At 39.1% G+C, this 24192-nt stretch overlaps 1 long non-coding RNA gene across 1 annotated transcript; it reads left to right on the top strand.

Moving 5' to 3' along the window:
• LOC110017548 (uncharacterized) lies at positions 1-24192 on the top strand. The gene is made up of 9 exons (XR_013655161.1): positions 1-741; positions 13978-14040; positions 14588-14756; positions 14819-14929; positions 16137-16218; positions 16408-16495; positions 17894-18026; positions 18332-23929; positions 24055-24192. It is a non-coding gene; the product is annotated as an uncharacterized LOC110017548 (long non-coding RNA).

Raw genomic sequence — 24192 nt, 5'->3', positions numbered from 1 at the left:
AAATGGGAGTAAGTGGGAAAAAAATTAAGTAAATAATTTATTTTATTTTTGTGATAATTTTCACAGACAACATTTGATAACAGATTAAAGCACCAGAATTTAAATTTGAAAAAAACCCAGAAATAGTTACTAAGGGTCAAATGTGTGCTGAACACATCTGTATACTTTAATTTGTTTTCAGTACATATGAATAATTTATACACAAGAAGAGTGTTCTATACATGCTATAAAAGAAATATTTTCTGTAGGACAAATATGTTCATGTGTGTATTTTATATGCTGTTAGCTGCTGTTGGATGAATGGTGAAATATTCAGTTCTTTCATTGTAAATCTGACTCCAGAGAAGTCAGTGCCTCACCTGTCATCAACTTCACCGCCCCTCACTGCATCAAAGGGTTAAAGTGCGTAATAAAAATGGTTGTATTTCATCGCTTTGTAATTGATATTTGTTGCTAATTTACAGGCCCAGTGCGATCAGCTTTTGATCTATTGTAAAACTGTTCCCAGTGGTCTTTTAAACATGATTATGCTCTTTTTAGCCAAAATAAAAAAAAAACTGTGTCGTTTTCTAGAACACAGTTCCTTAAAAATTTGCCTCTGAGTTGTGGGCGGGTCGCTGACGTGGAGTAAGCCTGCCCTACCATGATCCCTTTGTGTACTCTCCCTCTAGCTGACAGCCCTGCAAAACCCCAACCTGCACGGACGGAAAAAAACAAAGACAAAGATGAATCTATTTGCCTGTAAGTGGAAGCATCAGAATGGAGTGGAGCAGGGAGCTTGTGGCTCCTTGATTGTAGTTTGTACGCACCATCTACAAGCTTTTTCCAATATAAATGAGCATCATTTGTTGTCATGGCATGTTTAATTTAGCAGCGAACACAGACAAGATTCAGTTGATCACTAAAATATTCTGCATGTGTATGAATAGTAGCCTACTTTTTTGTGGCAGCTTGGCAGTGTGAGACAAATGAAGCAGGAGCTGAAGCAGGCAATTGGCTTCAAAGCTGAAGGGCGTCTGTCCAAAGCAGCTGAACCACTGTGGACTATACTTCCTCCTCTTTGGGCCTTTTTTTCATTCAGTCTCTCCTTTTTCTCCCTGTGGATTTCTGCTGTCCTCCAAGTGCACACATAACTCACTTATTCGTTTCATTTGGATTTGACCCCTGCTTACCTTACTTCCGAGTGGGCATCATTAAATGTCTTTCTGGTTCTTTCAGGGCCTTCTGTTCCTCGCTCTCTTCTTCTCTCTCAGATACTCACTAAGTGGAAGAATTGTAACAAAAGAAAAGCCCTCAATGTAAAACTCTCAGTGGAGAGAGAGGGTGACCCCAACTTTAGGGAGAAAAAGAACCTGAAGTTCATAGCAAATGAAACTGCTTTCACTATAGTGGTACTTTAACTGACATACATGTATATTAATACTCAGCACTTTTTTTTCCTACTCAAGTGGAAGAAATATGAATATTCATCTTCATTTATATTTCAAGGCATTTCTTCTCCTGCGGGGCCCTTGGTAGGTTTGGACCAGTTTCCATCCCCATTACGAAAACGACAGCTCTCACTCCTGGGCCCTGACAGAGGTCTGCCCAATGCACAGGAGGTCCTGCGAGGAGGGAACCGGCGCCTGTTCCCAGCTGTCCACAAACACTCATTAACAGAAGAAAATATCCAACGGAATCTCTGTGAGAATTTTTAATCACACAAAGGCCCTGCTAATTAGGCAGCTGATGGGGCATAGAGAGCACAAGGACGAATTCTTTAAACAAAGGACTAGAAACTTTAGGAGCCTTAATTACTCGGGCAAAGAGTTCATTCCAGAATGGCAGAGCACATCATTCCACTAATGAGACCAAGTGGCAGCACATATTAGTGAGAAATAATGTGGAAAGTTCAATTATTTGGTGCTTTTGGTGCCTTCTCTCTCTTCCCATCCTTGCTACTTATGCACACACATAAGACAAAGCCCAAGCTGGAGCAGGAAGGAGGCAAGGGCGGAGGACGCGTAATCACTGGCACCAATACTGTGCTTCTCACGTGTATCTTGGCAGGCTTGATCATCTTAATTGCCCATTAGAATGTTCTTCTGTTTGAAAATGAATATCATTATGGCACTTCTTTTTGGCCTCTGCTGGAGGAAGACTTGCTGCAGCTCTGGTGTCACACGTGTCCAGAATCCTAAACAATTGACTTCTAACTGATTTGTGGGAATCGAACCAAAGAGATATAATCTAAAAGCTTTGGACGGGGGTTTTAGCTATTACCTCATTAAAGTATCACGCAAACTTTACTATGATTACATAGAAAAATTGATAGATTTTTAGGAAAAATTCTTTTAACCACCACTGAAAGAAGATTTTTTTTATCTCAAATTTTTAGAAACTTTACAGCTGACTTTTCTCACCTCTTTGCAGGTAATAGGCCCACGTGGATTTGGCTTATAACATCAACCACAATGTCTAACTTTGTTCCATGTTTGGGGGGAAAAAGCTGTGAATAGAAATCGAATATCATGCTTCTAAAAGGGTAATATATGCGGACTCTCACCTGTGTAACAGATTGTATTAAAAGATCCTAATGCCCACATCAGGAGGTGCCTACATAGCAATTACTGCAAGCAGGAAGCAAATTTTCCGTGAAATAAAACGGCTAATGGGAAACAGGGACCCATGGACAATATTCTTTACTGCCCCAAAACTGGAGGAAAAAAGCAGAAAGGGCCAAATGTTCACAATTAGTTTGGTTTTAGTCACACCGAATATTTTAAAAAAATTGAATTTTTGTTCTTATCACAAAAATCATAAATTACATTTTTTTTAAATTATATGTAAAAAACCCATTTTCACAAATCTCCAAAAGAATCAGAAAAAAGTTGTCTCTCATGGTTGCCTCTTTGTCAGAGGCAACCCTGACTTCCTGTTAGAGGCTCTTTAAAAATAAAAGTAATTCAAGCCAGGTGGGTTAACCGCATAACTGGTAGTTGTGGTTTATTCAAGCAATTCTTTTTTTTTCAGTTTAACTTGGTGTAAATTTACATTACAGAAATACACATACTGCTTGCAAAAAGTTATTTTCCCCCTTGAACGGTGGGCCTAAAGTGCCAATCCCATCAACAAATTACTCAATGCAAATACATATCAAAAATCACGACAACAATCAACAATGCAAAAAAAACAACCAAACAAAAAAACATAACATAACATTTTAGAAATCAAAACAACATTCCATAAACCAGAACCCGGTTACAAAATAATGAATTGGAATAAAAAGGATACATTTCAGAAAACAGTGATTTCCAGAAATCAAAATGAAATGATTGGATAATGACGTTTGTCCATCATTTCAACCAAAGGTTATTTGGCATGAAGCCAGTACCGACCTTGTCGGTTTCTTGCTGTGTTTCGTGTTTTTTAACATATCATTTTGATTTCTGGAAATTACTTTTGTTTTCTAAAATCGTTCTTTTTTTTGTTTCAACTTTTTTGAAATTGTGTTTTCTTATTTTTGGGATTCTGTGTTACATTTTTGAAAACAAAATTGTGCTTGAATGAGGTAAGGGCCTCTTTATTAAAAAATGACAAGAGAGCTTTGGGTGTGTTCCAATAATTTACAGGTGCGTTGGTCTCATCTGTTTCCACAGTTCCAGAATGTTCTGATTTGAAATCATGTCATTTCTGGCCAACAGGGTAATGGTGCTGAAAGTAATAGGAATATTTCAGTGACTGTGCCACCCACCATCTGTTTATATTTTAAAAATAATTATTTTGGAATGCATGTTTGCTCTTTTCTTTCAAATCATTTGAACTTCAGGTATCAGGTTTCTGTATTTTCTTTGTAACTTTCTTTAATTCTTATTTTAATGATTACTCTTAATCTTTCTTTTGTTTGTTTCTATTACTGTTTTATGTAAAGCACTTTGAATTGTCTCTGTACATGAAATGTGCTGTTCAAATAAACTTGCCTTGCCTATCTGGTAACCATAAAGTGACCTACATGTGCAAAATATCAGCATTACTACAAACAACTGTGCTACATGTGTCATTTAAAAGCATACCTAATATAAAAGTAAACAGACATGTTACAAAGAAATGGTAAAATAAATGATACATTGACATGATACGTTTAAATGTTTGGCTGTGATGTCACAATGGTGTGGGTGTGGCAGACTTTTTAAGGCTTCTTTGGTAAGAGTGGCCAAATTGGTGTTTTTTTTCCCAAACATTGAGATTTACATTAATATTTAGATTTAACACATAACTTTTGCTCTTAATAAGCAGTAATATTTAGCATTTTGTATTTAGAATTCAAATAACCATGCTTCAAATGACATATAAAGCACATTCATTTGTAATACATTTTGCCATATAGGTGACAAAAACGCAGCAAGATTTTAAAACTCTGACCAAACTGTCCGATCGTTTTTATTTGTTAAACCTTTCCATTCAGCGCTCCGTAGGGCCGTGGTTTGAATGAAACCTTACAGTCTACAACGCTTACCCAGCACGGACTGCCTGGGCACAAATACACTCAAGGTAACTTAATCTAATTTTAGTCCTAATAAAATTATTCTTCAACATACTAGACCAAATTCATGTTTCCTTTTGTTTAAAACCCATAAACCTTCACAGTGAAAACCCAACACACATGTACCTGGGTTGTGAGCACCTCCTAACCTCTACCTTGCCCTGTCTGGTCACAGCCAAACCCACAGAGTATAGTCTGACCAGGGAAGACCCACTGCTGAGGAAGCCTATTGATTTCTTTCCCCCTCATGTTTTGTCTGACAGAGCTGTTGTTGTTGCTTTTTGCCCATTGCCCCTATGTTATTTTCAGGCCCAGAATCAATGGAGACATTTCCTACTTGTTTCTTTATAGCTTTGCGGAAACACATCCTTTAGCCTCATAGGCACAACGGCAGTTCTACATAATTTCTTGGGTTTTGCTAAAAATGTGATTTCAAAAAGACAGACAAGTAAAAAAAAAAAAATGAAAAGAAACGAAGGCTTAAAGATTTAGATCAATTGTAGGTGTTTCTTTTGAGCAGCGATAAGCTTAAAAGACATCATTTAATGTTGACCTTTGGAGTTCTTAAAAAAAACATGAAAAGTTGCTACAAAGACTTGCAGCTCGGAGATTCTCAATAATTACTTATTGGTTTAGACGCTTGATGAAAGCCATCGAGCAGATCTGGCTACAGGATACAAGATTCCCAGACCCAGTTACTTATCACTGCTTACATCGCCTATTTAATGTTTAATGTTTTTTTCAACATTAACATGGGCTTTAAAGGCTGGAATTGTTTTTCTAGTTGCAATGTTTCTAATATTCTTTTAGAATTTACTCTTATAAGTATTGTTGACTGTTGTGGGGTCATTGTTTGGAGGGAGGGTAAAGGGTGGGCTGAGTTTTTCTCTTTTTATTTTTCATCTATCTATTTATTAAATTTTTTGGTCTTTTTTTGTTTCAGTTGTAAAGCGCTTTGAGGTGTGCAAGTACGAGAAGCGCTTTTTGATTTGTTTGATTGATTTGATAATTAATCTTAAATTGTATAACTAGTGAAAATGAAACAGCAGAAACAAAGTTGGAAATGTTAGCCTTGGGTGCGATCTTTAAAAATTACTGTAATATATTCTGTGTACAAAATGTTTAATCAACACATCTATATGTCTATCATCTGTATTCCTTCTCTTATGGATCACTATAAGTTGATGTGATTCCAATATGTGAATTAATATTTGGAGGGTGGTACCTGAAGGTAAATAATGACAAAAAGTCTTGTTGACCTCTACAAGATCCTTTGACCAGATAGAAGAAGAGTAGTTGTCTTTCAATGTGTGTCTGGAGAACATCAAATGAATTGATCATGGACAAACACCAATTTTCCAGAATCATTGGTGAACCCTTTTTCTAACAGCATTTTCAACCTTTGTAGACTTTAAAGTTTATAGTTTATATAGCTTATAAAGTTATAGTTTATAAAGTTTATATAGCTAAAACCCCCTCCAAAGTTTATAAAACTACCAGGAATGCTTTTCACCACAGAGAACATGGTGTTGTTATAATCTGAGGTCCTTTTACAACGGACATTCTAATGTTGGCATTCTTTCCTTCAACTGTGTTTGCAATTAACTTATTACAGTAGATTCTGAAGTGGAAAAAAGTAGCCTTGTGCTGATATGCAATACTTTACAGTAATGAAGTGTTTATCAACATAAATCAGCAAAATCTGTTGCGGAGAAAAGGGGCTTCGCAGAGTTATGCAAATCTTTAAGTTACTATTGTGTTACATATTGGTGCAAAGCCGATAAGAGAAGCCATTTTTCTCCCCAATAGAATCAGCTGATTCGCGGTGATCACATTAACGGTCAGAAAGTTACGGTATGTCACGGAGCGTGTGTTATTTAGGCATCACTGGCAACATCTCAAACTTAAACTTTATTTATTTGTATAGCGCCTTTCATATCAGCAGACAACACAAAGCGCTGTACATAAAAGAAAATAAATATTGTCATGAAATGTGGAAAAATAATTATAACAGAAAACACAGGACAATCACAAACAGTTGGGACCCCTCCCTCACTAGATTTGTCCCTCCACCCACCCAGTTCTCCCAACATAACCCTGAACAGAAACGTAAAAACTGTAGCTAAAAGAAAAAGTCTGGCTCGCTTATTTTTTACCAAGGCCCAGTCCGACCACAAGGGTCATTGCCACAGCGCCCATCAAACACAGAGCAAATCTGAGCAGGAGTTTGTTTTAACCCTTGTGCTATCCTAGGCACTTTAACATTGGGAGTTGGGTCATCTAGACCCACTAGACAGTGCTCTGAACCTTTTTTCTTCAATGATTTGTGAACCTCACTGGTGTCCATGGATTACATGAAATCTTTCCACCTTTATCCACCTTTGTCATGGTAGGGAGAAAACATCAATGCAAGGGTGGGGTCATCTAAGGTAGCACAAGGGTTAAAATGCCAATAAAATGTTTAGCCACTTCAGGAGTTATCTATCGTTTAGTCACAGTTCTCACTGATCTCCAGTGTTGAAGGAATAATATGAGAATTTTCTGTGTTATGTTACGTTCACACCGAGCATGTGATGTACATTCAAGATTGTGAGAAATGCGTTAAACGTGCATTCTTAAATCTGTGTTTAGCATAGTGTTCCCACTGGGTTATGGCAACACAATGCATGTACGTGCATTTGGAAGAGGTGTAAAATGTCAAAAATGTGGTGCAAATATTGCAAATTTGGCTCCAGGCTATTTCTTTCACAGGTCTATTAAATGACAGACTTGCTGTCAAATAATTTTGTCCGGGGACAAACCACAATTAATAATTTCTCCTTTATGATCAATTTTCAAATGATGGTTATTTGTGTGAATGAAGTGGACGCCATCCATATGTCACTACCAAATCCGAGTCCAATTGGTCAAAGTTCAACTGGTTACGCTTTCAAAGCGCATTCAGTGGACACACATTTTGTACATAGAGCCTGAAAACAGACTTAAAAACTAGCATAGGGACACGCGAATGTAAGAATTTTGAATGTGGAAGCCCAAAATGCGCATATGCGGATGTTTACATAGACTTTTCATTGAAAATGGTTGCTTGAACGCAAGTTGATAAGGGCGGTGTGAATGTGGTTTCACACCTGATGAGTGCTATCTCAACTTTTATGTTCAACAACTTTATTACCCCAAGTCTCTTAACTCTTAGGAGAAACTGAATTTGTATTTCATAGACTCGCCCACCTCCTGTTGACTGGCAAGCTGCTCCTGCCATGATGCACAATGCTTACGCACTCATTTTGCTGCAGAGGGTGCTACACACTGAATTAAAAGTGTTCTGATTGATAAGGCAGTTGAAGGCAAATCTGCTCCCACTAATTGTCTTTCAAATGCCCTCATTAATCAAAGTGGAGCCGCCCCATTGACGGGCGGCCCTGTCAGCCGCTCTGCTACAGGCTTTCCACCGGGCTCTCACCTCCCAGCATGATGCCTGCTTCCCCTCTGTCAGGCGCCACTGTCCGAGGACTACAGGAGCACAGGCCATCCGTCTGTCCTCTGCACACCTGCCTCCTGCCAGACAGGATCTGACTGCCCCCTGCTACTGAGACAGCCCCAGAGACCAATTTAGCAGCCACTTAATGATTCATGACTTCAAGTGCTAGAAATGAGGGCAGCATATGATAACAGGAATAAACACATTTAATTAGCTCCTCATATACATTATTTATTTATTTACCTGCACTCTAATTAATTTATATATTTTGTGTCACAGGGATTTTTGGTATTCACAGCATCTGGCAGTCAGCCTTTGTCATTCAGTGTCTCTGGTGCAAAGCTGAGTGTCTGAGTACGTGGGTGAAGGGGGTTGGGGTGACCTAGGCATTGTACCTCCTCCTTATTGGGAACTTCCTCCTAATCAGAATGCCCCTTTTTCCCAGGGTTCAGTGGGGTGGGGTATCAAAACAGATTTGACACCCCAGCACACAAGAAATGGTGTGGAATAGAACACTTAAAATATACAGTTGCTCTTGCTCTAAGTAACCTTGTTTGTGAATTTCCTGACAGGTAGTTACTCCTCCAGTTTTTCTTTGAGCATAGGGCATACATTTTCATGGAGGCACTAATCAAAGCTGTGCTGTGGCAAACAGCACAGCCACAGTACACCCAATCAAAGCCATGTAGCTGGCACTCTTCCATGAGGCTCAGGGAATGCTGATGACAACTCTTACCCTAGCACCTGCCATAGCATCCATCACAGGTTGCCTTCCTTCACTCTCACATACTCTGTCAGAGGCACTTGACTGCTCTATGAGCTCTCACTCAGCAGTTCTGACTAGTTTGCAAACATATTTTCTGGAATAAGTTACGATTTGTATCTCATAAAACTAAATTAGTCGGTTAAACTAAGTTAAAAAATACAGAATTATGCTCAAAGGCAAGATTTTCTGCTGAATATTAAGTAATTGACTTTAACCCAGAATCGCCAATTTGTGCTGTCTCCCTTTTGCACTGATTACAGAGGAGGGAGGGAGGAGGGCACTCTACCAAATAGAGGAAAGGCTTTGGACACTGACAATGTATTCTCTTAATTAGCTGTTGTTGAAGAAATAAACCATAATTGTATGCATGGATGATAATTAATGTGTCTGATGTAAAACAAGCTCAGAAACACAATGTAGGAGCAAACTTTGTGTAGCTTTGGCTCACCAGCAACAGAGAGAGAGAGTTGAGGACAAAACAATTCTCGCATCCAAAGATGCAGACAGAAGGATTCTGATGGCCTGCTCTCATGCTGCTCTTCTTCTTCCACACCCCAGATTTTCCAACCTTTTCCCTGGTTGTTCAAGACATCTTGATTCCCCCTTTTCTTCCAGACATGGATATCAAACCCGAATGATGCGGCTCAAGCTCAAACTCAAGACGGTCCATTAAACCACTTTTTGCCTGAATGCTTCTTCAGAGTCAAGTGGTTGCATATACACTGTCCTTTCTTTGGCCACTGCGGTTGCAGAAACAAGAACCCTCACGTAGGTCTGGTGGATACTTACTGCCATAAGGTCAGTGTGACCAGAGGAGAAATAGTTCTGCAAATACCATTTAAGCTTGAAATGCCTGTACATTGGGGATCTTAAAGATTCACTTTAATCACATTTTAAAGTATTGGAAAACTGTTCCCAATTGTCTTTTAATTATTATTATTACGCCATTTAGTGCCAAAATAAAAAACAACAACAACTGTGCCGTTTTCTAGGATATAGTTCTCACAGAGCGGCAGGAGTTCATCAGAAATTCACCTCTGAGTTGTGGACAAGACTGTTGGCACAAAGTATGCTCACTCTCATTTCCCAGCATCCCTCTGTTTGCACTTTATCCCACTAGCTTAAAGACACTTAAAACACCACATTACTGGTGCAACAAAACCGGTGAGCAAATTTGGAGCTATCCAGCTATACAGTTTTGATCCAGATGCCCGGTCGGATGAGGAAAACAAAGACGTACACAAAGTTTGTGACCTGCCAACTGTAGCGCCTAAGTCACTGCCATAAGCTTTTTCAGACTGCATTTTTTCCGCTCCTGATTCACAACAATTTGAATAAAAAAATACTCATTTTCACAATTTTGACCTTACTTTTTAAAAAATATATCATCCATCATAAGAAAAAATGCCATATCATTTTTATCAGAGTGGGTCTTAATAATATTCCCTGCAAGTTTTTTTTGTTTAGTTTTTCTTAACCTATGGTTTTGAAACCACATTTTTTAGCTCCCTGAAAATTACTTGATACAAGTTCTTGACATTGGCAAGCAATGAATACATTGCTTGCCAATGTCACTTTACCTTGAATTCAAATGATAAGGGCCAACAAATACCTGTACGCTTGCCTTTACACCTTTCAGGTGAGAAGTAAATGATATTTTAGAAATTACCACTTTCACACAACAAAATGTAAAACAAAACCATTTTTATCTGCTTTGTTTAATATACCCTTCATTTTTTGTCTTATTTGCTTGCAGTATGCATTGGTGGGAGCACCTAACATTTACATTTGCAGTGTTCCTGATACCAGCATCATTTATTACTTTTGTCAGTTGTTACGTAAGGGTTAATGGCCGACGAAGTGTGCGGTTACTACTTTTTAACGCACGCCGTGGAAGCCTGAACCGTCCGACGCGAAGCGGAGGACGGTTGCTTCCGCGAAGTGCGTTAAAAAGTAGTAACCGCACACTTCGAAGGCCATTAACCCGCTTATACCATGGTCACTTACAAAAGCAATACATATTAACCAGGTTTTAGTCCTTAATTCTTGTTTTTTTTTTCGATTTGTATCACTTTTCTCATAAACAGCGTACTATATGTTACGTGATGCGGCGCATCGCGCCGCATCACGTAACATATAGTCCGCGTCGCGCAGCACAACCGCTGCAGTTAAGATTCGGCGATATATATATGCTGATCGTCCCGATGGGTTGAATAAAGCATCAATTCAGAGGGAAAGTTAATCGCTTACCGCTTGTTTTTGCCCCGATGATGAAGCAAAAGGTTGTTTTACAGAAGCCGGCGCAGTGATACAAATCATTTAAGCTAGCCGACCGGAACTTCTTTTTTCACCGTGCGGTTATCAGGTTTTAACGCATACCCAGCAGCCAATCAGAATCGAGTATTCAACCGGACCATGGTATAAAGTATTTTTTCTTCTTGTTCAAAGCAGGTAAGACGAGACAAACAGAAACAGCTACTGTACTTGTTCTGCATGCTGAAGCCACAAATTTCTCTTATCAATTTGTGGAAGCATCTATAATCGCATGACTAAAAAAGAAGTTCCGGTCACATAGCATAAATGTTCTATATACCTGTGCTGGCTTCTTTAAAACAAACTTTAGCTTCATCTTCTGGACAAAATCAAGCGGTGAACTTACTCTCTGAACTGATGCTTTATTTAACACATTTTGCAAATCAGCGTATATATCACTACCTTTGCCGCTCCACTCGAGGTACGCAACAAATAGTCCGCTTTTTGTGAAAAAAGTGATCCAAACCGAAAAAGTAACAGGAATAAAGTACTAAAAAGTGGTTGAATATTTATTTTTTGTGACCATGGTATAAGTGGCTTAATGGCCTTCGAAGAGTGCATTATCAGAATTCACGCTTCGCGTCGGACGGTTAAGGCTTCCACGGCGTGTGTTGATTTCTGATGATGCACACTTCCCTGGCCATTAACCCTTAGTTATACCATGGTCTGGGTGAAAACTGCTGGGTGTTGATTAAAAAGTGATAAGCCACAGTGACAATGCACACCTAAAAAAGAAGTTCCGGTGACATAGCTTAAATTATTTATATCACTGTGCTTGCATCTTTAAAACAAACTTTTGCTTCATCATCTGGACTAAAGTGGTAAGAGGTGAACTTTCTGAATACTGATGCCATCGTGAAGATCAGCATTTATATATCACTTTCCTTTGCTGCTACAGTCGAGGCCGGCTTAATGGCGTGTTGTCACAATAACTTAGAGCGCTACACCATGTAACAACAAATAGTTCCCTATCTAAACCAAAATAATAATAAAAGTAAAGTACAAAAACTGATTGAATATTTCTTTCTTTTGTGAGCTGAGTGTGTTTTGAGAGTGGTGCTTCTGTATTAACACCTATAAATTTAGAATTTGTGAATTAGCCTTGCAATATGTATATCTATCTATCTATCTATCTATCTATCTATCTATCTATCTATCTATCTATCTATCTATCTATCTATCTATCTATCTATCTATCTATCTATCTATCTATCTATCTATCTATCTATCTATCTATCTATCTATCTATCTATCTATCTATCTATCTATCTATCTATCTATCTATCTATCTATCTATCTATCTATCTATCTATCTATCTATCTATCTATCTATCTATCTATCTATCTATCTATCTATCTATCTATCTATCTATCTATCTATCTATAGATAGATAGATCTATAGATCTATCTATCTATCTATAGATAGATCTATAGATAGATAGATCTATAGATCTATCTATCTATCTATAGATAGATAGATAGATAGATAGATAGATAGATAGATAGATAGATAGATAGATAGATAGATAGATATAGACAGCTGGAAAAAATTAACCAACAAAGGCTCCCGGCCCGGATATATATAAATAAAAAACAACAGACATGGGTGTTTATCAATGCATTGTAGGCTCCCATTATTTATAATGAAAAATGTCAAATATGTTGATGAAAAAAGGGACCCTTTTTAAGTTGTTAAGGCTCAAGGTGCAGTTTATATGTTAAAAGGGTTACAGGAGAAGTGACAAGATCATTCTTCTTGTTTAACGACATATTTTTAATAATGTATTTGAAATTATGTATGATTTAAATTCTTTCTTTTGTCCAGAGACTTAGTAGGCAATTAATGACTAAATTTGTGTCCAGCATTTCCAGTTAAAGAGGTAATGTTGGCCTGTAAAGATGCTCTGTTAAAACAAAAAGATTAAGGGTTTTATGAAAAGTCAGCATAAAAAAGGAAGTGACCAAAGACACACTGTCAGCAGAAAAAAAAATCCTCACTTTAAAAAGATGTTGATTTATGAAACGTTCAACAGAGTTGAAACTTCATGACACAACACATATTGCCTCAGTTTGTCAAAGGGAGCATGAAAAGGCTTTTTTCCAAGCCTTTTGGCCTGTGGAGATTCACACTTTGCTCAAAGTCCCAGCAGAAATTTGATACAAAAATAAAACAAATTATATACTTCTTACATGGAACTTACACATGGCCGTCATGCTTCCTGTCAAAACAGTATGTGCTGATTTTTTGCACAAGTAATTACTTAGTGTTGTGGTCTAGCACAACAAAATAATTTGTAGCTACAAAACATTGCTGCGGGAGTTTTTTTTCACAGAGTGCATATGGCAACATGCCGACAGCACTCCTTGGTGCACTGAACGGGAAAAAGAAATGGGTATGAAAGACCAAATATCTATAAGTATTTGTTCGTCAGTGTGTGTGTGTGTGCCTCTATAAGGATGTGTGTGAGACCTGCGTGTGTGCTTGTTGGTGTGCCGGTGCTTAAGATGGAGTGCAGTGTCAGAGTTTGGGCAGAAGGTGAATAACTACAGTGCTTACAGTGTAATCATGGTTCCTGTCAGCCCTGCTGCACAGGAGAGGGGCGACCAGCAGACTGAGCTCCTCTGTGATGAAGTACAGGCACAGAGGAGTGCTCTACACCTGGATATTTATTAACACAGGCCTGACAGTAATGAGGGCTGAACAGGTGGGCTGGGACACACATATCAGAGTGAGGAGCATCCGCCAGGAGGCAGTGGGGGAGATGACTGGGAGAAGTGCACCCAGCAGAAACACAGCAGCACGGAGCCGAAGGCGCACATCTACTTGTACCTACATGCACGCCTGACCAAAAACAACAGCAGCTAAATGCTTTTCCTGCCATTCTGCTTCAACACAGGTGCCGAATACAATTGAATAGATCTGCACTGCTTTTCTTCTGGCGTAACATTACAATTAACAGGTAACTTACACATTACATGCGCCGAAATGCTTACATTTAAACAGTAATAGCACTGACTGTGAAAAAAGTTTCTTATAAATTCCATTAAAAAAGAATATCTCAGGAAACTTTTGTTTTTTGTAAAAATAAAACACCATGTTTAAACGAAAATATCTAAAAATTAGATTAACTGCATTTTTGCAGCTTTACCACATTATTTCTGTTCCGGTCAGAGTTACTTTTTGCAAAGAAAGGAAAATTTAGAAAGCATCCAGTCCTGTAAAATGTGTCCTTACATGACATAAATGATGTGTTTTAAAGCAAGCTATTTGTGCAGTCAGGACTGTAGTAGGGATGTTAATGTTGTTTGAGGCAGACAGATCACTAACAGGAAGGGACACTTTCCAGGCCTCATTAGGGTTAAGGACAGGCTCGTGGTCAGGTTAAGTGTAAGGAAACAAAGTAAGCACAGAAAGAGCATGTAGTGATTACAGCCGGGTGATCTGCTGTGTTTGTGTGTCCGTGTTCACCTTGCGCCGGCTCTCTGTTTTCCACTTGTCTTATTAAGACCCTGAGTGAGGCTAATCAGTGCTGTCATCAGATGCGCCGAACAAAGAAGAGGAGGAGACCACTGCAGGCCCAAGGTGCATCTGTGGGGGAGGAGAGAGCTCTGCTGATACTGGATGATGGCGCTCCTTGTCAAGTATGGCTCTCAGAGACTAATGGGTGGAAAAAAGGTAAAGTGTGACCATGACCAACATTTCATGTCAAATCCACCTTAATAATTTGTCATTGCCAGCTGTGACTGACACAAACGGTGGATAAGATGGCTTCTTCTGCAGACCTGAAATGGCACTTGGGGAAATTCACTTAACTAACATAGTCGACTCCGGATCCAGTCTGCAACTGTGTGGGTGATTTGAATTTCTGGTGAATGAATAAATAAAGAGTGAAAGTTGTGGCTTACAGAGAGGACATTTGAAAGTTATTAGGAAAAAGGGATGGATGACAGTGCCACGTGAACACTCCCTTATTCTCTGTTGTTAAATCTGTCTTTCACTATCAGCTCTGTCGCTTCCTTTCCGTCGTCCTGCTCCTGTGTGTCTCACACACACAGCCTCTTTGGAAGTCATTGTCAGACAGTGGGGAACTCAACTTGGACTGAAGACAGACTTTAAAACCAGAACACCGACTATTAACTTCTCTCTCCAGTCTTCCTGCTGAGTCTGCTGGGAGCTTACACTCATTACCTATTCAGACGTTCCTAACAGATGACCTTGGTCTTATCAGGACAGTACTAGATCTTGCCAAAACTGGGAAACGCATAATAATAGCCCTGAATATATTTATTGGAAGGAGACAAATATCTTTGTTCATCTGTTGTGCTGAGATCATGCTTCCACCAGCTTCATACAATGCTGGGTGTGATGAGAAGTCAGTGATCTCTGCAATCTAATCAGCTGAAATTACTTTTAGATACGTCTAATTTTAAAATATGTGATACCGTAGCTTTTGGTTCATCCATACAGATGTGTATCTACCACTAAGCTAAGTTGGGAAAACTTTCCACTGGAAGATTAAAATGAACATCATGCATGTTCTGCTTTACACATCATGACCAAAAAGACTTTGTCTTGTCTATTAAGCTTTTTTTTTTTAGCTATCCAGTCAAACCAGTCAGATAGTCAAACAAAAAAGTGTTATTAGCTTACGGTCCACATTCCCGTTCATGGTGGGCTGATCTCCTATCACAATAGAACAAGCAGTTCCCTTCAAAGATCCTATGTCTGGGACTAATCTATACTCTCAAAAATACTGCTTAGCCCCCCAATTGGGTGGAATTAAGAGCACTTGGCAGTGCAAAGAGACCGTAAGCGTGTGATGTATCTAAGATTAATTAGGTCCCGACTTTAGATATTATTATAGAATCTTATGATGCTAGAAAGACTACAATCTCCTCAACTCTATTAGACAGTTTTGTGCAGTCAAACCGGCAGAGAGCCGAGGTGCTTAGGAAGCCATCGGGTTTCATAATGCATGTAGGCCTCTTCTGTACTCTGACAGCACTTAAGATACCTTCAGCTATTTGAGTGACAAAGATCTCATCCATTTTTTAGGGTTGACTCAAACACTGAGGGGAGATCTCATGCGCTGTAGAAGATTTGCGTGCAGCTCCTGTGTGTGCAAAGACAATTAGGGGTACGTTGTCGGACAATAGCCGTGGATTTACTCGCAAATTATCTCCACCCTGCGCAAGCTGGAGAGTCTGTGTGTATGAGTCACACTTTTAATGAGTTATTTTAATGCAGTCCTGCGCGGCTTCACTGGCTGCCACTGCAGATTTACTGTTCTCCTTTTATAAACCTGAGAGTTTGGGTTTATGTGTAGGATGAAGCCTCGGACTGATGGAAGTGGAGGAAATGCTTACGGGAAAGAAGCTGCACTGTAAAGAGGATAGAGAACTCAGCAATGACAGGTATGAAAAAATCTGTGTCAAATTGTTCAAGGAAATGACCTCTGGGTCTGTCTGTGTCAAACAACTCAGAGAGATTTCAGTCTCCTGATCATCGCCTCTGATTTCCCTAAAAAATAAATAAATAATGTACCGGCAATACATTTATGAATACATTTATACAATACAATACATTTATGAATACATTTATACAATACAATACATTTATGAATACATTTATACAATACAATACATTTATGAATCAAGCAAGCGATCATTTCCAAACTCACACAAGAAAACAATGAAGCCTCTCTTAGCTTTGAGATTTACCATTCTACCTTTACATAACTTGGTCAATACTAAGTTACCCTGTACTGTCACCAAGCCCCCACCTTCTGTTCCCATATTTAAAAAAGGATTAAATGCTGAAGTTCCACAAACAGCCAATAGAGGCAAGTTGAAAAAAGGATACATTTCTTAATACGCTACAAACATGTAGATGGAATCTGAATATCTTCCCTACCCTTCTGGCTGTTTCCCAATGCGCCAATTGTAGGGGCATTTGAAGCTGTAGTGGTGTCCGGAAGTGTTTTTTTTAGTGTTTTTTTTTAAGGGGGGACCATAGCGACTTAGGGCTGGGTATCTCTCTGCTGGTAGGATGATCTGCATTGTGCTGTGGTGCGAAAGAGAAACACATTTTTCCACATGGGTGTGCTCTGAAGCACAGAAGTTGACTCTTAAATGTAAGCATTGGGTCAGAATTAACAGACACTTTTTTTCTATATCTCTCTGCTTGGAGTGATATATGCAGGGGCAGGGAGAAGCCAAAAGAGCAGGGAAGCAATTGGGATTTGGCCGTACAGTCTCATATTAGAGGTCTATTTTATGTTTATTCTATTCATGAAAACTGGGGCCCAATGGGTTGTTTTTTAAACCAGATGTTTTGACCTTGTTTGAGCTCAGAATTGAGCAATGTAGGTGAGTGGAGTGAACATCAGGAATAATCCATTCAGTGTAAGTATATGACCATGGCTTTAACCTAGGTGATAAGGCAACACATAAAAAAGGAGACTCCATAACAAAATGTCTTCTTCAATGAGTCTGCATGTTTGTCAGGCAACACGCCTTCTTAGTCAAAATTTCTTTTGTCTTATTTTCTTCCTAAAACAGCTTTTAACCCGGTTTTTAGTTAAAAAATGTGTGCTGACTTGTGGGGCAAAACAGTGGTCTGAGTTCACTCCAAACGTTCTGCTACAGTGGTTTGTTTTTTCCAACTGTCGCATGAGTTTAACATTACCACAAGGAGACCAGGCTTCCTGGGTTCTGGATGTAGACTTCTGGCTTCCAAATGCTTTATTTCTGGTAAGGCTAAGCTTCGGCCATGATACCTTCTGTTTCTTGTTCTCCTGTTCTCTGATTCAGGCGCACTTGTGGTGGGCCTTTCTGCCTCATGGCTGGGTGGCATTAATTCCTGGCATGGCTGTTCTTGGACTCTGTGGGGCTTCAGAATCCTGTGGTTGCTCAGATTCTTGTTTTGCCTGTAATAAGGTTTGTGGTAAGAAAGCTACAAATTATCTTTTCTTGATGTTTTGCCAATAAAAAAGATAGTTCAGTGCAACTATTGAAAATTTACCTTTTTAGTCATTTAACTAATATAAAACCTCCTCATGGAGGATCCTAATTTATTTTTAATCAAAGATTTAAATACATATTTTTTATAATCTGTTTATTTATATACTTTACTTGCCATAAAATCCCCCTAGAAAATGTGTTACTGAAACCGGATATTTCTCATCTATAAATCATCGTTTTGAGCAGAAACAATATGCTTCAAGGTCACCGCTTGTCTTTTCTCTTTAGCACTGTGTTAACAGAAGAAGACCAGCAAACTGACAAGACTCCTGCTTTTAAAGAGGTGCTTGGACTTCCTGGTGATCAATTAATAAAGTGCATTTGATCAGCAGCACTTTGCAGCCACTGACCCTCTTCATACATGTAGAATCAGAAAGGATGTGGTTAATATTTCACACATTAGTTCTGCATTTTAGCATACTGGTTCTTCTGTAAATCATAATATACAGTTACATGCCAGAATAACGATGCTAAATTTTAAGAAAAAAGATGATTTAAATAATTTTACATGGCAAGGTATTTTTGTAGTTACTTAAAAGTGAAATCTTTTTATCGCATCTCTAAAAAAGCTAAAAATTGTGTTTGAATTTGCGAAGGTGCCATCTTCCATAAAGTACGTCTAGATGACGCTTCCCCCTACGACAAGCTTCAATCTCACAAAGAAAAAGAGCCAGATAATCCATTATTGTGCGTTAGATCAAACTTTTAAGCTTATTCAGACAAGTCATCTCCATCATTTGGCAGCATCTGATGTGGGCGGCTGCTTATTGCACATTAAGTGCTTTCAGACACAGGAGCAGAGCGTGCAGTGAGAGATGCATTAGGAGACTCAGTGAAGAAGGCATGTGCTCTCTCATGGAAGCTACTAATATTGATTTCTATAGCCTTTTAATTTAAGGCACTTTCACTTAAGGCTGGGACAAATGTGAGAAAAGCCTGGCTGCATATTCAGCTTCTAATGCTGCAATAATGTTCAATTAAAAATGCATGAGCCCACATATTTAAATGTAGGTCCTTCAAATTGCCTTGTGCTCGGTTGTTATCAAATAATTAGTATTGCTTAGAAAATACCCACACTGCAAAATTAAAATTGCGTCTAATGATTAGCGAACACCTTAAATGAAACAGAGACGCCATGGATCTGTTTGGGAAAGACAGTGAACGCGAGCGTGCAGGGGCAATTAATCCCTCAGAAACTCTGACTGACAAACCGAGTGGAAACAACTCGAGTGTCTGACCTTGCTTAACAGCCCTGAAAAGCACAGGTGACCACTCTGCTCCTTGATAACTTTCCCCATGCTGCATGTGCTAAGTGAAATTGCCGTTTTTAGCTGTTGGTTGATGGCACGCAGAGAGAAAGGAGGGAGGAGTGCAAGGCCGTTGAGAAGACTGAGGGCACTTGGTGTCAAGCTCATTAACCTCGCCAAAAGAAATGTTACAATGAAACACAAGATATGCGCGGCACAGGGTCACATCCTGGAGTGCCGCTTCTTGTAAAACCTGAACCCTCTCCGACTGGTGCAGCAACACTGGCATTTCTTATATTAAAGGCCTATTTTTTATGTGAAGCGGTTGGACAGTTTTGAGACAAGTGTGGGGATGGTCTGTTATACTGTCAGGGGCTTTAAGTAAGCAGATGCACCCAGAGGTGGCTCAAACATGAAGGCTGGGCTCTCTATGTGCGTTCTGATGGACATGAGGGAACGTCATTATGCTGTTTGGGTAGCCTCTCAGCATATCTTCATTTATAATTCCTCCAATGCATTCTTTGACAATTGTGATCTGTTCAAATAAAAGTGGTGGGTTAACACATATTCTATTTCTATCTTGCCCATCAATCTGGGCACCCAGCTGTGGGAGAGCTTTGCTGCCCTATCTCCTCTGGTCCACACAGCAGTCTGCTTGTTCGGCTGCCCTTGTTTAGATTTCAGTGACAACTCTGGATTGTCTCTGGGGACCTCAGATCATAGAAAGGCATCAGATGAATTGAACTTTTTTCACATGCTCTTTGAAGTGACAGAACATGGAGAATTTGGAATATTAGCTTATCAAAAGACATTTCATTAGGATTCATGAGCACTGACGTCACTAGGTAAAACTTTTCATTACATGGATCAAGCATTAATGAATAGAACCATTGAGATGTTAGGTGGATGATCAGAGTGGACTGGTTTTAGTTTTCTTGAATTTTTATCCACAGTTAGTGGCTGCCTTTTGAGTAAATATAATCCATTTTTGGAAAACCAAAATGCAGAAACATAAATACTTAAGGGTATATTCAGTCTGGAAAAATCCATTGGTCCAGACCCACTCTGACTAATTTGGTCCAGATCGAGTCCTGAATCTTCCGTTTGGTCTGTATTCCGTCTGTCCTCAGCTCACCTTCGTGTTCCGGACTAACGCTTGTAAACAAAAGAAAGGTCAAACAAAAAAGTAAATGGTGTAAACTAATATAGTTTTTTTTCTTCCTTGATAACAGCCCAAGGCGCTTTACAATCCCATTAACCCACACCTAACAAATGAACTATGGTTGTTTTTACTTTTACTAAAAGGCATTTTGTTAATTTTATTTATTTATATTTTTTTCCACAAATTTTTAAAATGCTTGCATTAATATTACTTAATACATTTAATATTTTGCATTATTTGCATTACTGCAACACTCTTGAGTAGAATACTAGAATATTTATCCTCGTGAGATTCCGTTGCTCATACTATATAGCACTAAGCATGCTTTACAGCAATTACTCAGTGTGGTTGCGTGCAACCACTTGACGCAAGGCTTTTAAGGAAATCTTCAGATTTTTTTTTGAGTGCATTGCTCCTGGTGTTTACAAGTTGGTTCCATGTATGACAGCATTGCTCTTGTATGCATTCAGCGTCTTGCCAAGTGATACTTAAACACATAGAGAGCCAAGGCACGACCCAAACCTGCAACCTTCCAACCTACCAGAAGGATGATTGCTCTACGTAAGTGAGTGCTAAAACGTTTGGCTTTGGTCTTAAATGTCTTAAATGTTAAATGTCAAACCAGCTCAGTGGCCTTGTGGTAGAGTTCAAATCTCGACCGAGTCACACCAAAGACTCTAAAAATGGGACCCAATGCCTCCCTGCATTAATACTTAATACTCAGTATTAAGGGGTTGGATTGCGGGGTTAAAACCACCAAATGGTTCCAGAGCGTTGCTGTGTCTGCAGCTCACCGCTAATCAATGTGTGAGAGATAATCTGACTTTTAACTTGGTCTTTTAGAGAAGACCGGTGAAAAGGAATTTATGATTAAATCTTTGTTTTATAACAAATTTTTACTTATTATAGAATGTACTGCTTTAAAACACTGATTTTATTAATGGCTTTGGATTGGTTCTTCATGGAGCATTATTCCAGCAAGTAGCAGATTCAGATGGACAACTTTGAGGGGTGGGAGGAAGGTCATTTACAATGTCCAGAAACAGAAAACCAACGACATAATAAAAAAATCAGAATTATAAGATGTCAAGATTTTAGCCTTGATATCATTCAGTGCCAACATGTGGATCAGCTGAAAAACAACATGAAACCCAATGGCAAAAACTGTGCTAAGTCAATGGAAAACATTTGAGAGAATTTTATCACTGGGTAGAGTGCACTTTGGGTTTTAGTACACTGCTTACTTTGTGCTTATAAACAATATCATAAAATGACAATGGAATGACTAATAAAAATGGAACAGAAGAAAGTTTAAGAACTCTTGTATGATGTATACCAGGGGGCCCACACTTTTTTGGCATGTGAGCTACTTGTGTGTGTGTATGTATATGTGTATGTATATGTATATATACACATATATATACACACACATATACCCTCCAGTCGTCCGGAGTGGTCTTCTGCCGGGGACTTGACGTGCCGCGGGGCAAGTAGCGACTTTCTCATGACAGAATTTGCGCTCAGTGTTAAACAGTGACATGTGTATCAGAGGATGTCCGATCGGCCGTTCTGCATGTCAATCAAGTCTCGTACTTGCAGGTGAGGATTTTGATTCGCTGACAGATTTTTTAGAAGTACTTTTTAAAAATGTTTCGGTTATTTATTTTTGCTGGCCTGCGATCTACCCTCAAGTCCTTGAAGATCGACTGGTCGATCGCGATCGACGTAATGAGCAACCCTGATGTATACAATAGGGTTTCAACATGAAAGACTCAAATCACAAACGTGGCATTAGGGTAAACGTGAGAAATGTTCAAAAAATAACCAATTTGTGTTTTATTTTAAATTTGTTTAAGAAATTGAGATTTCTAGAAGAGATTAACCAAAACGTTGAAATATGAGATAAGTGAAACAGCAATGATATCACTTGTTTATTTATCTAAGGGTCAAATGCATCAATAACTAATGTGTGAGAAAACGGTAAATGAAGGACTCTAATTAGCATTTGTTAAAACTTAGTGAAGTTCTGATGTACTAAAGGTCGGGCCGCTATTTTGACACCAAAAGATGGAAAACATTCCACTTTTTGAGGGAATGTCATGATTTAAATTAAGATTGTCAGGTTGGCTGTAAGCTGGTATCACAGCACAGGCATCTTGTATGACCTTTTCCAGGAATTGTCATTTTCCACCCCTGTGATGCCACTGTGGATCAGCGGGGGAGAGGCCCCTCTTCTCTTGCTATGTAATTTGTCTGGGGTGTTACCATTCACAGTGTGTTACTCCCAGCCACTCACCCAAATGCCTATGTATCTACAGACCAGCAGGCTGAGACCACTGTATAACAAGAATGTTGCTTCTCAGGTTCTACTCTACGCTCTGTGTGAAACCAGAAAGGCTTCTGCTGTGTGCTGCTTCTGGCATAAACATCACACACTCGCAACCCAGCAGCGGAGCAGCCACTGGTCTAAAGCAAATATGATCACAGCTAACGATATTAAGTCCACTCACTACAACTGCTACACCAGTGAGTGATCAGGCACTGAAGCTAGCTGATGGAAGCTGCTGTGTACTCTGAAGCATACTCTTTTTTTTTTTTTTAAACTTTCTTCACATCCAAAACCTTTTTTCAACTTTAACCCTTGTGCTATCCTAGGCACTTTCACATTGGGAGTTGGGTCATCTAGACCCACTAGACAGTGGTCTGAACCTTTTTTCTTCAATGATTTGTGATCTTCACTGGTGTCCATGGATTAAATGAAATCTTTCCACCTTTATCCACCTTTGTCATGGTAGGGAGAACACGTCAATGTATGGGTGGGGTCATCTGAGAATGCACAAGGGTTAAACTGTGGTGCTAAAATTAGGGAAAAAACAACAAATTATCTAAACAGCTCAAACTAAATGTGGGACAAATTATGCATTTATGTCCCAAAAAAAAAAATGTTGTTAAGCAGCTTGGTGCTCACTACCGAGTGCAGGATCTGACATGGGTAAAATAAATAAATAAAGCTTACCCACAAAATAATTTTTCGTTCCCACGGAATATCTAATGCGTGGGAACGTATTAATATTCTGATATACATTTATCCTGTTGTCTTTGAATGCACCACACTTACAGGTGCACATTGATTGGTTTAGATGGATTATGGGATATGTGTGATGCATGATTGGATGCGTAGCATGTAGCCTTCGGTTGTTAAGTGACTGCTAACGAGTATGTTAATAAAAGACAAGTCCTGACTATTATTATTCCTATACGACCCTAAACTACAATATCCCATACCGCAGATGGCTGTCTGTCTACTGGCCAGCCAGCTGCCCGAATGCTGGCACGACAAGCAAAAGAGCTCCGGGAGCCGGAGCTCGCAGCACATAGCTCATAGCTGGGGTGAACTATGTCCGGAGAATCGCTGCGGTATGGGGAATCACCAAACTTGGGCATCCTAGGTCTTATTATATTTTTCTTATTTTCATCAAGACAATAATAAATCGATCATTCTTGTTTTTATTTTTTCCCTCTTGAACGAATGTGGGTCACAGAGACACGGAGGTAGCGGCGAAAAGCGGCTTTTGCAGCAGGACGGAGACCTACCAGGATGTGAATGAACGCAGACATGGAGACATGATTGCCGATGCTTTTGTGCTTTTTAAAATAAATAAATCTGATCCCTAAACATC

The sequence above is a fragment of the Oryzias latipes genome, chromosome 3 (assembly GCF_053564925.1).
Source record: "Oryzias latipes strain Hd-rR chromosome 3, Olatipes_Hd-rR_3.1".
Lineage (NCBI taxonomy): Eukaryota > Metazoa > Chordata > Actinopteri > Beloniformes > Adrianichthyidae > Oryzias > Oryzias latipes.
The sequence above is the reverse complement of the archived record's forward strand: the minus strand, read 5'-3'. Positions and strand labels throughout refer to the sequence as shown.